The sequence below is a fragment of the Leptonotus elevatus genome, chromosome 21 (genome assembly GCF_054856555.1).
Source record: "Leptonotus elevatus isolate MCC_2025b chromosome 21, RoL_Lele_1.0, whole genome shotgun sequence".
Lineage (NCBI taxonomy): Eukaryota > Metazoa > Chordata > Actinopteri > Syngnathiformes > Syngnathidae > Leptonotus > Leptonotus elevatus.
The window spans coordinates 2,988,861-3,002,263 of record NC_141259.1 but is presented as its reverse complement, the minus strand read 5'-3'; the positions used below and the strand labels follow the sequence as shown (position 1 = coordinate 3,002,263).

Below are 13,403 nucleotides of genomic sequence, written 5' to 3'. Positions count from 1 at the left end.
GGGAACCAGGAGTAATCTGATAAAAAGAAGGCAACAAACATTCTTGGAACAAAAAGAAAGCAGACAAAGCATGTTGGATAATCACAAATATTGAATTAACAAAATCCAAAAAATACATCATTCAAAGTAACAAGCAAACACTGGGAAAACAAGCCCACAAAGACAGAAATTATCCAGAGAACTAAAGTGTAAACTCAATTTATGAACTTCTTTGTTTATGAACAATTCTAGTTACACGCAAAATTTTCAGTGAAAAATTACCTCTATGTATTATTTTCTGTATATGATCAGTCTTGCCATGGACGAGTAGATGGATCTATGTTGTGCATCTTCTCATGCTATGTAACCATCATTGGCAACATGTGCAACACATTGCTAAACTTAAACCTGTTGTATCCCTCCACGATGTAAGGCAAAAGTTCTGCCTCCACATCCTCGATTGTCTAATCACAAATGATAATTTGATAATTTAATAGAAGTGTGAAAATTCTAGCAACAGTGTGTACGTTATTTATTGAATTGTAGTGTCTCTTTAAATAAACTACGAGTGGTTATTATCGGTGAAATCACGTCAAAATAGCCGTCCACGCATGTTGCGAGGCAGAAGATCCACCTTTGTACAAAACATTCACTCAATCACAGATGGCAGAAAGCAGCTGTGTCCATTCCAAAGAAGTGCTGCATTCTTGTTTTCACTTATTTCTATATTTGAAATTTATTATTTTTATAACCACACACTGATTAAAAAAAAACACAAGGGAAACATAACTGAGGGGGCTGGAACGGACTAATTGCATTTCCATTCATTTCAATTGGAAACATTACCCCACTTTATAAACATTTCAGGTTACAAACGGGATCACGGAACCAATTAAGTTTCATAACTTGAGCTTCCACTGTATAAGTGAAGGGCAGCCAAAGAGGGCTGATTGGTTGACATAATGACGCCGACGGGAACAGTTGGAAACAAAAACCAAACGAGCAAGACAAAACATGAAAAGGGACACGATGAAAACATGACAAAATACGAAGGACAGCTAAATCTGTTCAAAACAACATGACAACTCGTGCCCAGTGTTTTTGCAAGCAATAATGGTTAATACAAGTTGACCTCTCCAGAACAAACTGCACAGCAAGATTCCAAACAAACATGTTTAATTAGATTTTTTTTTTTCCCCCAATACATTTTAGAGTATGTAGTAGCTATAACACAAAATGTGCAGGAAATGAAGGATGCTGAATCATTTTATAGGCACTATATTTTATAGCCACTATATTTATTTACAATGTTTTTCTTGCACAGTAAACAGGAAATGTTTCAGCCTCCGCTCGGAAAGTGTTGGTCTAATCCATAATGATGTATTAACCACAGCTACAGTATGTACTGTATTCATTTATTTCTGTGGCAATTGTCCAAAATATCAAGCACCTTTACACGCAACTTCTGAGGGCTTTGTAATTTCAAGTCTTAGTATTAAATCCCTGCTGAAGAAAAAGTTGATTGTTGCTGTGGCTAACACAACAAAGGTACAATATAATAATAAAAAATGTTGATAAGCAGCATACAGGTTAAATATCACAAAGGTATTGAATGTGGGCGTGTAAGCAGCCTGTTAAGGTAATTAATTACTGCCGTACAAGGTTGCGACTTCTACGCAAAAAAAAAAAGGAACTGCAGTCAAGACTACTAAAGCTCACATCAATAAGGATCAAACACTTTGTTTTTTTAGTTCTTCATAGTGGCTTGGCGTAACTTCAACTATAAGCGAGCTTGTTCCATGTTTATTTATGTAAATGAATCCCCGATGGGAAGCAAATGACAGTGTACCTTTGCTCTGTCAGTCATGTAAGTGCTAGATTGACAGCTGTTGACGTGACTCTTGTCCCAAGAGTTTATAGTGAATGTGTGACCTCAGTAACAGACTGCTCCGCCCTTCCTGCTGTTAACTAAAGCCTAATGAATGATGCATTCAAACACTCATGACTATAAAGTTTATGCGCGATGTGGACACTTAATTTAGCTTACCTTCCATTTAGTCCTGACTGGGCTGATCATGGGCTTTTGTGCATCAACATTAATCATCCTACTTGGGTGGTCATGCCTGCGCCTTCATGTGATGATTGCACGCATGCACATACGCATTTAGCTTTGCGCTTGCAGGTGTCTTAACGTCATCCCTCAGGGAAGGTCAGGGACATTAGCAAGATCAAGTAAAGCAGTCTTGTTCATTTTATTAACTGCCTTCCTGATTACATCTCGCCCTGGGGTATTCTGCCTCCATTTGCCAGGTCAAAGCGTGATCACACCGGCATACATTGGGGTTTTGTTTTGCTCCATAGAAAAGGCTTCAGAGATGATTGCAGGTGAGCAAAGAGGTCATTTCAATCTATAATGGAACATTTTGGAAATAAACAGATGGTGCAGTGGTGCAACTGAGTTTGCCACAGTATTGTTTGTCAAAATGGTGTCTGGCTTGTGACTTGTAGCTGCATCAACCTAATTTAACAAATGAGAGGAATACAAGACACTAAACAACAATGTTCTTTCTGATGAGCATGTGGATGAATTTTTCTACGCCTTTTCTAACTCTATATTTGGTCATATAAACGTGATCGGCTTGTGTTCTTTGCATGCTCGATCCGCAAAGTACCTTGGGCCGTTTCTCAATATAAAAAATGTAGAGTACAATCTTGTGAACTTGCCAAGTATGGTATTCCTAAGAACGTACGCAGGAACGTTCTTCCTGGAACGACTGTGTAATTGTTAACTTTACACACCACACGACTCTGACGTGTTTCCATGATAACAAGACAAAATGCATCTTGGGATATATGTTAGCCAATCCTTCACAAGTATCCAACCGATGCATCCTTGGTTTTAGCTAGCTGACAAGATCAACTTCTGGGTATTCTGTGCGTTCTTGCTTTATGCATACTTTCAATTGGAACAGTACCTGAGTGATGACGTTTCATGAGTTCACAAAGACGTACATCAGAGGGACAGCACATTTTAGAGGCTTTGGAGATAAAGTCAGAGAGGCCAGACTGAGATGGTTTGGACATGTCCAGAGGAGAGATAAGTCAGTATATTGGCAGAAGGATGCTGAGTTTCCAAATGCCAGGCATGAAGTCTGGAGGAAGACCAAAGAGGAGGTTTATGGATGTAGTTAAAGAGGACATGAAGGTAGTTGGTGTGAGAGCAGAGGATGCAGAGGACAGGGTTAGTTGGAGGCAACTGATTCGCTGTGGCGACCCCTGAAGGCAAAAGCCGAAAGGAAAAGAAGTGATGCTATCTGAGAAGGTGAAATAGTTGGAACTCGGTCCTATCATTGCATGCCTGTTTATACAAAATACGTTCCTGTTATTTTATAGTGTGATATATTATTAAAGCTAGTCTCTGCCTATGGTAATTTCCTGCTCAACTTGCCTCATTTAAAATGAACAACTCCCCGACTCACTGTAGCCTCTGTTGACTAAACTGTTCAACCTTGGATTGATGTCAAAGTGCTACATGCTCTCGACCAGTGGGGATTTTGTGATTTAAACTTCAAATTGATATGCATGTGATGTTCTTTTTTTAATATTCAATTACTGACAACGCCTCCTCTCCTCCTGTGAGCCTGCATAACTTTCTGATGGCACCGTAAATGATGAACGGCCGTGTCTAGAATTGATTGAAGTGTATTCAGCGTTTGCTCGCCAGGATCTTCGAATGCAGAGTCAATCATAGCAGCACTCATTAACTGGTGGAGCAGCTCACAAACACTGTGTACCTGGCACCCTCCACTGATTTAACATGAATAAGAGCCACTAATAGCTTCGCTCATTCTTATATGATGATCTTCTCACAGATAAAGGCTATTTCCATGCATGCAAAATGTACCACTGATTGTCACACCCACCTAAGTAGGGCAGATTTTGTTTTCTGCATTTGACCCATCCCCTGAGGGAGCAGTGAACAGCAGCAGAAGCCACCCTCGGGACTCATTTGGTGATCTAACCCCCAAATTCCAACCCTGCTGAGTGTCAAGCAGGGTGGCAATGGGTCCCATTTTTATAGTTATTTGGTATGACCCGGCCAGGGATTGAACCCACAACCTCCCAGTCTCAGGGCGGACACTCTACCACTAGGCTACTGATCTGGTTAATACATTATCTCTTTATAAATAATTAGAATGGTAGTTTGCATAAGAACAAACTTCCTTAGTCACAAAAGGCCAATCTTGTGCAGCTCAGTAATTCTGTTTAGTCAATATATCATATTTATAGTTGTGAAGAATACTATTATCTCTGCTGCAATATATAAACTGTTTTTGTTTGTTTGTTTTTTGTGCTCGTTTTGCGTTTTCAAGAATTTAGTGAAAATAGTGATAATTTTTTTTAAATGTGACCTGCATATAACATTAACACATTCACTCCCAGCCATTTTCACTGAAGCAACCCCATTCGCTTCGAGCTGTTTTACTGGATTTTGACTGGTTTGGCAAGGCCCACAGAATATAGCTAAGTTTCATCATTATTCACACATCTATTTAAAACTGTGGGGGAAATAGCTTTTTGCAACATGGCCCTGGTTGATCTTGTATACTCTGCTGCCACCTTCTGGCCGTTTTTGTAATAACTACCATTTATTTAAACATTCTCTTCAGTTAAGAGTCTGCATCAAAGCCTTCTGTATGCTCTAGCATAAAAAAAACATTAAAAAAAAGAAGTATAAATACGTTTTTGGGGCCATAGCAATATTTAAAACAGAATGTATTCATACGTTTTTGGGAGCAAATTAGTTAAATGGGAATACCCTCTCTGATTAATGTTGTAAGACAGTGTTGTTTGTAAATTAGTTTTATTATAATTTTTTAATATTCTAGTATTATACTCTAGCATTAGATTTAGAGTTGCCAAACGATTATTGTTTTTAATCAAATTTATCACATCTTAGAATTTTGATTAATGGTGATTAATCACTTAGTTAAAAAGGCTTTTTATCAACTTTGTTTGCCCGCCAAATTTGGAAAACACCTGTTATGTGTTAACTATTTCAACATTTAATGTTATGAGGATGTCTTCAACATTTTTTGATCGACTGTACACTCTCTTTTTCTAATAAGTTAATTACTTGCATAATTTCAAATGAGAAAAAAAATGACCTCAATAGTTTGCCATGAACAAATATTCTGAATGTCATACGCAGACATTTATTTAAATGCTTTATTTAAAGCATGTAGTTATGTTTATTGCTCAAACACAACCTGTGCTACCGAGCATAACCATCCACTGTCAAGCTAAACGACCATCTGCGGTCAAAATTAATAGTGTGATTAATCTGTGTTAATACATGATTAATGTGATAATTTTTTGTGATTAATTAATGAGTTAGCGCTTTAACTTTGACGGCACAAATTATGTTATATATATTAGATATATTATACTCTAGTATTACTCTAGCGTTTATCTAACACTTACAGCATAACAACAAAGTTTTAACTAACTCACTCCATCGCATCCTAAACTCCATCTAAAGCCTCGATTGGCACATCCAGTAAGGTGCTCTTCAGATCTTGCAGATGAAACGTTCAAGCTGACAGACCAAAAAAAACACGTGTAATGCCTTCAGCCAAACCAGCAACCAAACAGTAAGCCAGGAAAGTTAAGTTTCCTCATTATGACAAAAATAATGAAATGATTTTGTAAGACATTTATAAGACCAGATGTAATGAGCTAGCACAAGACGGGTGCAGCCTCACCTGTCAGCCACGTTGCCATCACTAATCTGGTCACTATGTTCTATAAGGCATCATAAACTAGCTATTAGGGAAGGATAAACACCTGAGAAACACAGCAGAGCCAATTAACTTTTAATCTGTCATTCATGGACTTCGTTCAAACTCAAAATTCCGGCATTGTTCTGTCTTTTAGTTGGCAACATAAAAGTATTCTTAAACCCCTTTCGATTTAAAAGATTTTTAAATTGCAACGAGTGAACTGTCACAGCAGTTGTTGGCGTGGGTGTTTGTTTGTCGCTAACTCCCTTTTTTTTATGAACACATAAAGAATTGTCTGGAATGTGTGAACCAAACCAGCCATGTCAAATGATATCTCGTTAGAAGCTGTTGAGTAAATCCATACAAGTAGGCGGTCAGCAAAAAAAAAAGGATACACAGTAGCCTGCTGTTCATTACAATCAATGAATCACAAGGCAATGTGTCATCTATCATGTTTCAGACATCAGCTAATCACTTATTGCTTAGCTTCACACTAAATGTGCCATGTATTTGTTTTTGCTAATGTGACTGAAACCCTTTTAGGCAGTGGTTGTGTTAACACTATGCTTGTGCAAATGGCTGAGGCGTGTGCAGTAATAACCAAGCCCAGTGTTTGATTTAATACCGTGCATTCACTGGCACTGCACTGCGCTGCTCTAATGGATATTCACACTCTGTGACGTGGCCCGGTAATAATGTGCATTAACATGAGCATGATGTCGTTTTGCATTGAATCTTAAGGCACAGCTTATCTTGCGATGTTTAAGGGAAGCCTGTGACACTGATTTAGTGCAATACATTAAGATAGTGTGGATAAGTTATTGCACATCACTGTCATCGTGACTCAACTCTCATATCGTGAGGGCACATGTGGAATGATCAGTCCATAATAATAGAATCTATAATATAAACCGGATAAAATCTACCTTACTTCTTTCACTTAGAAATCAAAGATGATTAAAATAAAAGTAATTTGGTTTATTCATAAGATGCTGGCTGAAAAGTAGTAGTACACATAACTTTATACATCTCATTTGAAATTTCACTATATTAGTTGATCATTAAATACCAAATGTTTGAAAGTATGTCAGTAATTATTTGCTAGTGAGGACTTTACATTTTTCTAAATTGACTAAGTCAGTCATTTCCCAACATATTAAGCCACCATTATGAAAAAAATTAAAATCAGTAGCATGTAGGTCAAAAAAATGATTGTTGTGAATTGCAGTAACATTACTGACCGTTTGAAAATTAACACTACACCAAACTGTAGGGACTTTGTACTAAAAAGTTAAATACAACTGAACTGCATTGATCAGTGATTCTTTCATGCACCACTAGAGCAAACACGAGTATCACTAGCGGTACAACTTTGAGAATCACTGAATTAGATTATATAATACATGTTAAGTGGATAATTTTATCCTGGAATTTCCTTCCATATCAATAAAGTATCGAATAGAGAGAAGAAGTACAAATATTAAGAAAGATCAAATCTTATTAACGACTGAGGATAATTTGTTTTTTTGTTTTTGTTGGTTTTTTCAGGGATATATTTTCCCATTTGCACAAATGTATTTTTTAACTTGTGATGACTTGTCATTGAAATTCATCCATCCATCCATTTTCTTAACCGCTTGTCCTCACAAGCGGGGGGCGCTGAAGCCTATCCCAGCTGGCTTTGGGCAGTAGGTTGACCTGAACTGGTTGCCAGCCAATCGCAGGGCACACAGAGACGAACGAACAACCATCCACAATCACAATCACACCTATGGACAATTTGGAGTATTCAATTAACTTGCCATGCATGTCTTTGGAATGTGGGAGGAAACCGGAGTACCCGGAGAAAACTCACGCAAGCACGGGGAGAACATGCAAACTCCACCCAGGAAGGCCAAAGCCTGGACTCGATCTTACTCGTCTGCACTGGGAGGCGGACATGCTAACCAGTCAGCCAGTGTGCCGCCTGTCATTGAAATCCAACAGTAAACTACAGCACACTTTAAATATGATCTATTGTCAGCCAGTCGGGTCGTGTGCACCGCCCCAGCTTTGAAGGACGACATGTTTATTTTTTTTTATTCTGGAGGAAATATGTTTAATAAAAGTAATCAGAATACTTTGCTTATGACTGCATGCAAAGATGTGCGGTCAAGGTAGGCAAGTGAGGCGGTGCCGCCCATGCTGAAGAGTAAAAAAATTAAAAGGGGGATTCTTATAATGATTATTATTATTATGATTACATTTCATTTTAGTTCTATGAGTTAACATTGAAGAATATGGGCCCTAATCTATAACATTGTATTTATCGTATAACACATGGAAATTCAAAATAACTACTTTTCCGCCTTTTTGTGATGAAAAATAATAATAATAATAATATTTTTTTGTTACATTAAGATATCAATTATTTTTTGCTGGCTAGCAGAGATTATTGCAAACTTTATTTTACTGCTTCATAGTGAAGTATTCCAACTCCCCTTTGAACACCCACTTAAGTCACCAAATATGGTTGTTTTCATGATAAAGTGTTACTATCACTTAGATTCCACTTCAAGCATTGTGCACGCTGTGTGCCGGCCTTGTCAAAGCAGTAAACAAGTCGCGGATAAAGATGTACAGAACAGCCGAGTCGCGTTTTTTGTGCCTCGAGAAAAAGAGATGGGCAAAAAATGGGCAGAAATTTAGAGGGAATGATTTCAAAAGTAAGTAGAAACCCTGTAAATAAGATGGCAGTGAAAGATAGAGAAGCAGGAGAGGGAATAAAAAGAAAAAGCCCCAGCCAACCTTTACAGAAATCAATAACTCAAGCCAAGATGGAGACAGCGGCAATGATGGAGAGAACAGAGCAATAGGACTACCAAAGGGGAAAAGAGCGAGCAGTCGAAAGAGCAGACAAAGACGAAACCAGAGCTGAGCATGTAAGAGTGACACAATGATGGTGATAATAAAGGTTACTGGGTGTTTGGGTGCTCAGCGGGCGAACCATTTGCTGTGAGGTCAGCCTCTTCACCTGTGGATTGAGTGCAAACAAAGAATGACGCAGATGAGGCGAATGTAGCGGACTCAATGAGAGAAAAGTGCCAAAGGTTATATTTTTGTTCTCCCGTGAAAAACACAGTATGGACCATTTAAATGGCTGCTTGTCCAAAAGTCACCCAATCGTTTTCCTTTTTTCTTTTTTTTTATTGCTCATCAACAGATTGCAATCATGTTTTTATTTTTTCAAAGCCCAGCTTCCTTTTAATAGATATCACAATACATTGATTGCATTTATTATTATAATTTGTAACAAACTACTGGCTTATTGAATCCTTCTGTTGGGACTATTTGGCACATTGAGGTCTGTTTATAAAAATCAATCAATAAATCAAAACCGGCCATTGATGTCATAAGCCAGCCACAGTATTAGCTAGAGTGACATATGGTGTAAGAGCTAAGAAAATGAGATTTGAAAATCACCTCGTACAAGACATGTTCCACATCTTTAAAAAAACAAAAAAAAACAAAGGTGATCTAGTGACATGTAGCAAAAAGACTGTAGCAAAAAAAAAAAAAATTCCTTCATGAAGAAAGTAATAATAGACTAGGCAGCTTTATTTCTATAGCACATTTCATACACAAGGCAACTCAATGTGATTTACCCAAGCAAAGAAAAAACAAGCATTAAGCCACACAGAAGTTGTTAACATTCAGAAGCAAAGCAGAGAAAACAAAAGTTTACAAAAATTACTAAAAGAACGTACATTGACAACGTTAAAACAGATTAACAGAAAACTTTAAAAACATTTAGGAGTGAAGAAGTAGAGTTATTTTCTAAAATAAGTAAAAGAAAAACATATGTTTTTAATATTTAGAACACCTTAATCAATGATATAGGAAAGAAAGCAAAGTTTTTAACCTGGATTTAAAAGCATTTACACTCCGGGCTTAATTAATTTCTGTTGGCAGTTTATTCTATTTGTGTGCAGCATAAAAACTAAATGCAGCTTTTACCATATTTACTTTGAACTCTAGTCTCCACTTATTTAACCAAGTCTGCAGATCTTAGAGGCCATTCAGGACCCAAACTATTCAGTGATTTATAGACCAGTAGCAGAATGTTTAAATCGATTCTACAGCTGACTGGGAGCCAGTGTAAAGCCTTAAGGGCTGGAGTGATATGTTCTGAACCCTTTGTTTTGGTCGCTGCAGTGTTCTGTATGAGCTGCAACTGTCTGATGCTCTTTTGAGAGAGTCCAGCCAGAAGACGGTTACAATAATCGAGTCTGCTGGAGATAAAAGTATGGATGAGCTTCTCTTGGACTGAAAGGAGCATGCAGTCCTTCAGTCTGGAGATATTTTTCAGCTGTTTTAGTGATTGATTTTAGGGATGCCCCGATCAGGGTTTTATGCTGCCGATATCGATTCCGATCACATTATCTGTATTTTTTTTTTTTTGGTGAATGAGTGCCATTGGCTATATTATCTGGAAAAAAAGAAACAACCACCATATAACAACCACCATATTACCACCTTAATTTTTGACAAAAACAATATTTACTAATTCAAGAGAATTACTACAAAACACTTGCTGGCACAATGCATCAACTACATTATTCAGTCCCAAAAAAATGAAAAACTTACATTTACCAGCTTTTAGTAACACAATCTTTAGCAGCTAGAAATAATCAGCGGTCTCAACTATGCCACATAAACATTGCATGATTCACAATATAGTAAGGTAAAACAAAATAGTCACATGCAGGCTTCATTAAAATAAACTATTCAATAAGTTCCTAAATTGACAATACCTGGTAACTTGGATTAGTCTCTTGTGCATACACAAACGATATTGTGCATTTATCAATGTGTGTGTGTGGGTGGGGGAGGGGGTTTGGGGGATTACACGACGTACTTACCCATGATGGAAGTCCCAGAAATAATTTCCAAAAAGAATATCTATGTGACAACAGGCAAGCATGGCTATTGTTTACCTGTAGGGCTCTATATACACGGTTGTTATTGCGTGAACTCAACTGTCCAGCGTGAACCCTTGGGAATCTTGTGGTTTCACGGGTGCAGATTTCCCGACACGTACAACACACTCGGGATGAATTGCAGTCCGTACGGAAACCGCTCCGCAGTTAGTGTCAATTCATCGCTCTCGAACCGACGACATGTTTATTTCTGTGTTGCCGTGTGCGTGTTGCGCTGCGGGCCGCCTGCTGTGGAAGCGAGGGGGGAGGGGGACGGAAGGAGAATTCCCACAATTGCCCCGAATCTGGTCTCTCAGGCCACACAGGCTGCAAAGCATGACTTGCGGATGATCGGATTTTTGATCGGGAATGACAGGCTTTGATCAAATATTCCGATCACGTACATTTTCATGATTATCGGCCGATCATGATCGGTGGCCGATTGATCAGATCATCCCTAATTGATTTTATATGATTGCTGAAAGTCCGGTCAGGACCCCAAGATTTCGGACTTGGTCTTTGGTTTCTAAAGACAGTGACTCTTTGTTCTAACAGCAATCCTCTTCATTGCCAAAACCAATTAGCTCTGTTTTATTGTGGTTTAGCTGAGGGACATTTTGGTTCATCCAAGTTGTTAATTTGCTTGAGACAGTGACACAATACATTAATTTAATTGCTGTCATTTGGGGGCTTTGATAAATACAGTCCTGTGTCATTTGCATAACCGTGATAGCCAACATTGGTGTTTTGAAGCATTTGACCCAAAGGTCTGAAAAAAAAGGGGTCTAAGGACTGACTCTTGAAAGACCCTACATGTCTTGGCCATTCGATCAGATAATAATAGTTTGCAAAACTGGACTGCACCCTCGCCTCATTGCTTAAACATTTTTAAAAACGGTGTGATGTTTGTTTGCATGTTTTTCCCATGCTTGTGTGAATTCTGTCTGAGTACTCCAGTGTCCTCCCACATTCCAAAATCATGCATGTTAGGTTAATTAAAGACTAAATTATCCCTAGGAGTGGATGTAAGTGTGAATGATTGTTGGTTATTATGTGTCATAGGATCGACTAGCAAACCCACCAAGTGAGCTGGGATAGGCTCCAACTCCCCACAAAATCCCCAGAAAATGGTTGAATGCACGTATTAGAACAGCTCTCAGTTCAACACCATTGCAAAATTGCAACGAAAGAGGCAGACAAAACAGATCTTCAGAACAAAAGAAAACACAACATGCTTGGGAATAAACGCCTGAAATCCATCATGTGTCTGACAACAAAGTGCTGCGATAGCGAGCAAAGCAGCCAGTTGTCAGCTGGATGCGCATCCCTTCATGCTGAATACAAAGCAAAAATCTTACATGTGATTTTTTTTTGACAACTGACAGACACAACAAAGACTTGTTTTATTTTAATGTTTTGTTTTTCCCTTGAAAGAAATAACTAATTAGTGTGCATGTGTGTGCGTATTTGTGTCCACATACGGTTGAATACTGTAGCTCAGTAATTCTCAAGTGTAGTACTAGTACCACTGTAGTAATCAGGCTCACTCTAGTGCTTTTTTGTGCAATTTCCTAAATGTGAATAATGTTACAGTGTCTTACAAAAACATTTAGAGCTACTACTGTATACTGTATTTTATTGTCGGTCATTATGGTGGTAGTTGGAGGTTTCAGTATCTTTTTTTGGTGGCACTTGGTGTAAAAGGTTTGTGAATGACTGCTCATTTGAACAGCAGTATTACAGTTCCTAAACAGATTGGGTTACCATTTAGTATGAAGTGGGTAATACTGTTATAACTGGTATTGGGACATTTTGTGATTACGCCTCATACCCGTCTCACATCCTCTGAGAAGAATTTTGATGTTGATTAAAGCACATTATTGACAAAACTTGCTAAGGTTTAAAGTTAAGACTCAACTTGATTGGTGTATTTACCAGGGTTATCATAGTTTTTGGGATTTTTATAGTTAGTTTTTATTTTGTTTGGAGTTTAGTTTTTTATTTATTAGTTCATTTTAATTGGTTTTCAGGGTGTTTTTTTTAGGTTTTAGCTTTGTATTGTTTAGTAAAAATTCAACAAAAATATCATGTTAAACATATTTTTTTAATCAACGCCCATCCACAAATCAAACCTTTCCTGATCAAATCACCATGGAGAAGTCCCAGATTGATATTGTGGAGAACTCCCTTGACTGAATCACAATTAGCAATCGGGCTATAGCCAGGTTAACTATTACAAAACTGTAATTGCTTTGGGGCCCACTAAATGGCGCCACGGCCCAATGGTTAAGAATCACTGCAGTACGCCACAAAAGGAATACACTTCTATAGTGTTTCATTTCTGGCTGAGTTCAATGGCAAAAGCAGGGTAGCCATTCAAGTCAAAAGTCTAAAATGCAAAATCATATTATATTTATATATCGTATTAACTGTTAAAAAAAAAAAAAAGAAGTGTGTCCAAAGACATGGCAATAGAGTATTCACAACTTTTGTCCAAGCAAGGTTTCCATCCAAATCTTTCCAATTTTTTCAATCAAATTTAGTGGAAATGCACCAAACAAACATGCAAATTATGCTCGTTTCCATTTGTATTATTTTACAAATATTGAGAGGAGGCTGCGCCATGAGATGGTTAGGGTTAGGTTTTGAGTTAGAGCTATCATGAATGGGGTTTCCATCCAAA

At 37.9% G+C, this 13,403-nt stretch overlaps 1 protein-coding gene across 2 annotated transcripts in view; it reads left to right on the top strand.

Annotated features, from left to right (window-relative positions):
* Positions 1-13,403, top strand: part of cntnap2a (contactin associated protein 2a) — a 354,486-nt gene that overhangs the window by 264,283 nt on the left and 76,800 nt on the right. The gene's annotated exons all lie outside the window — the stretch shown is intronic.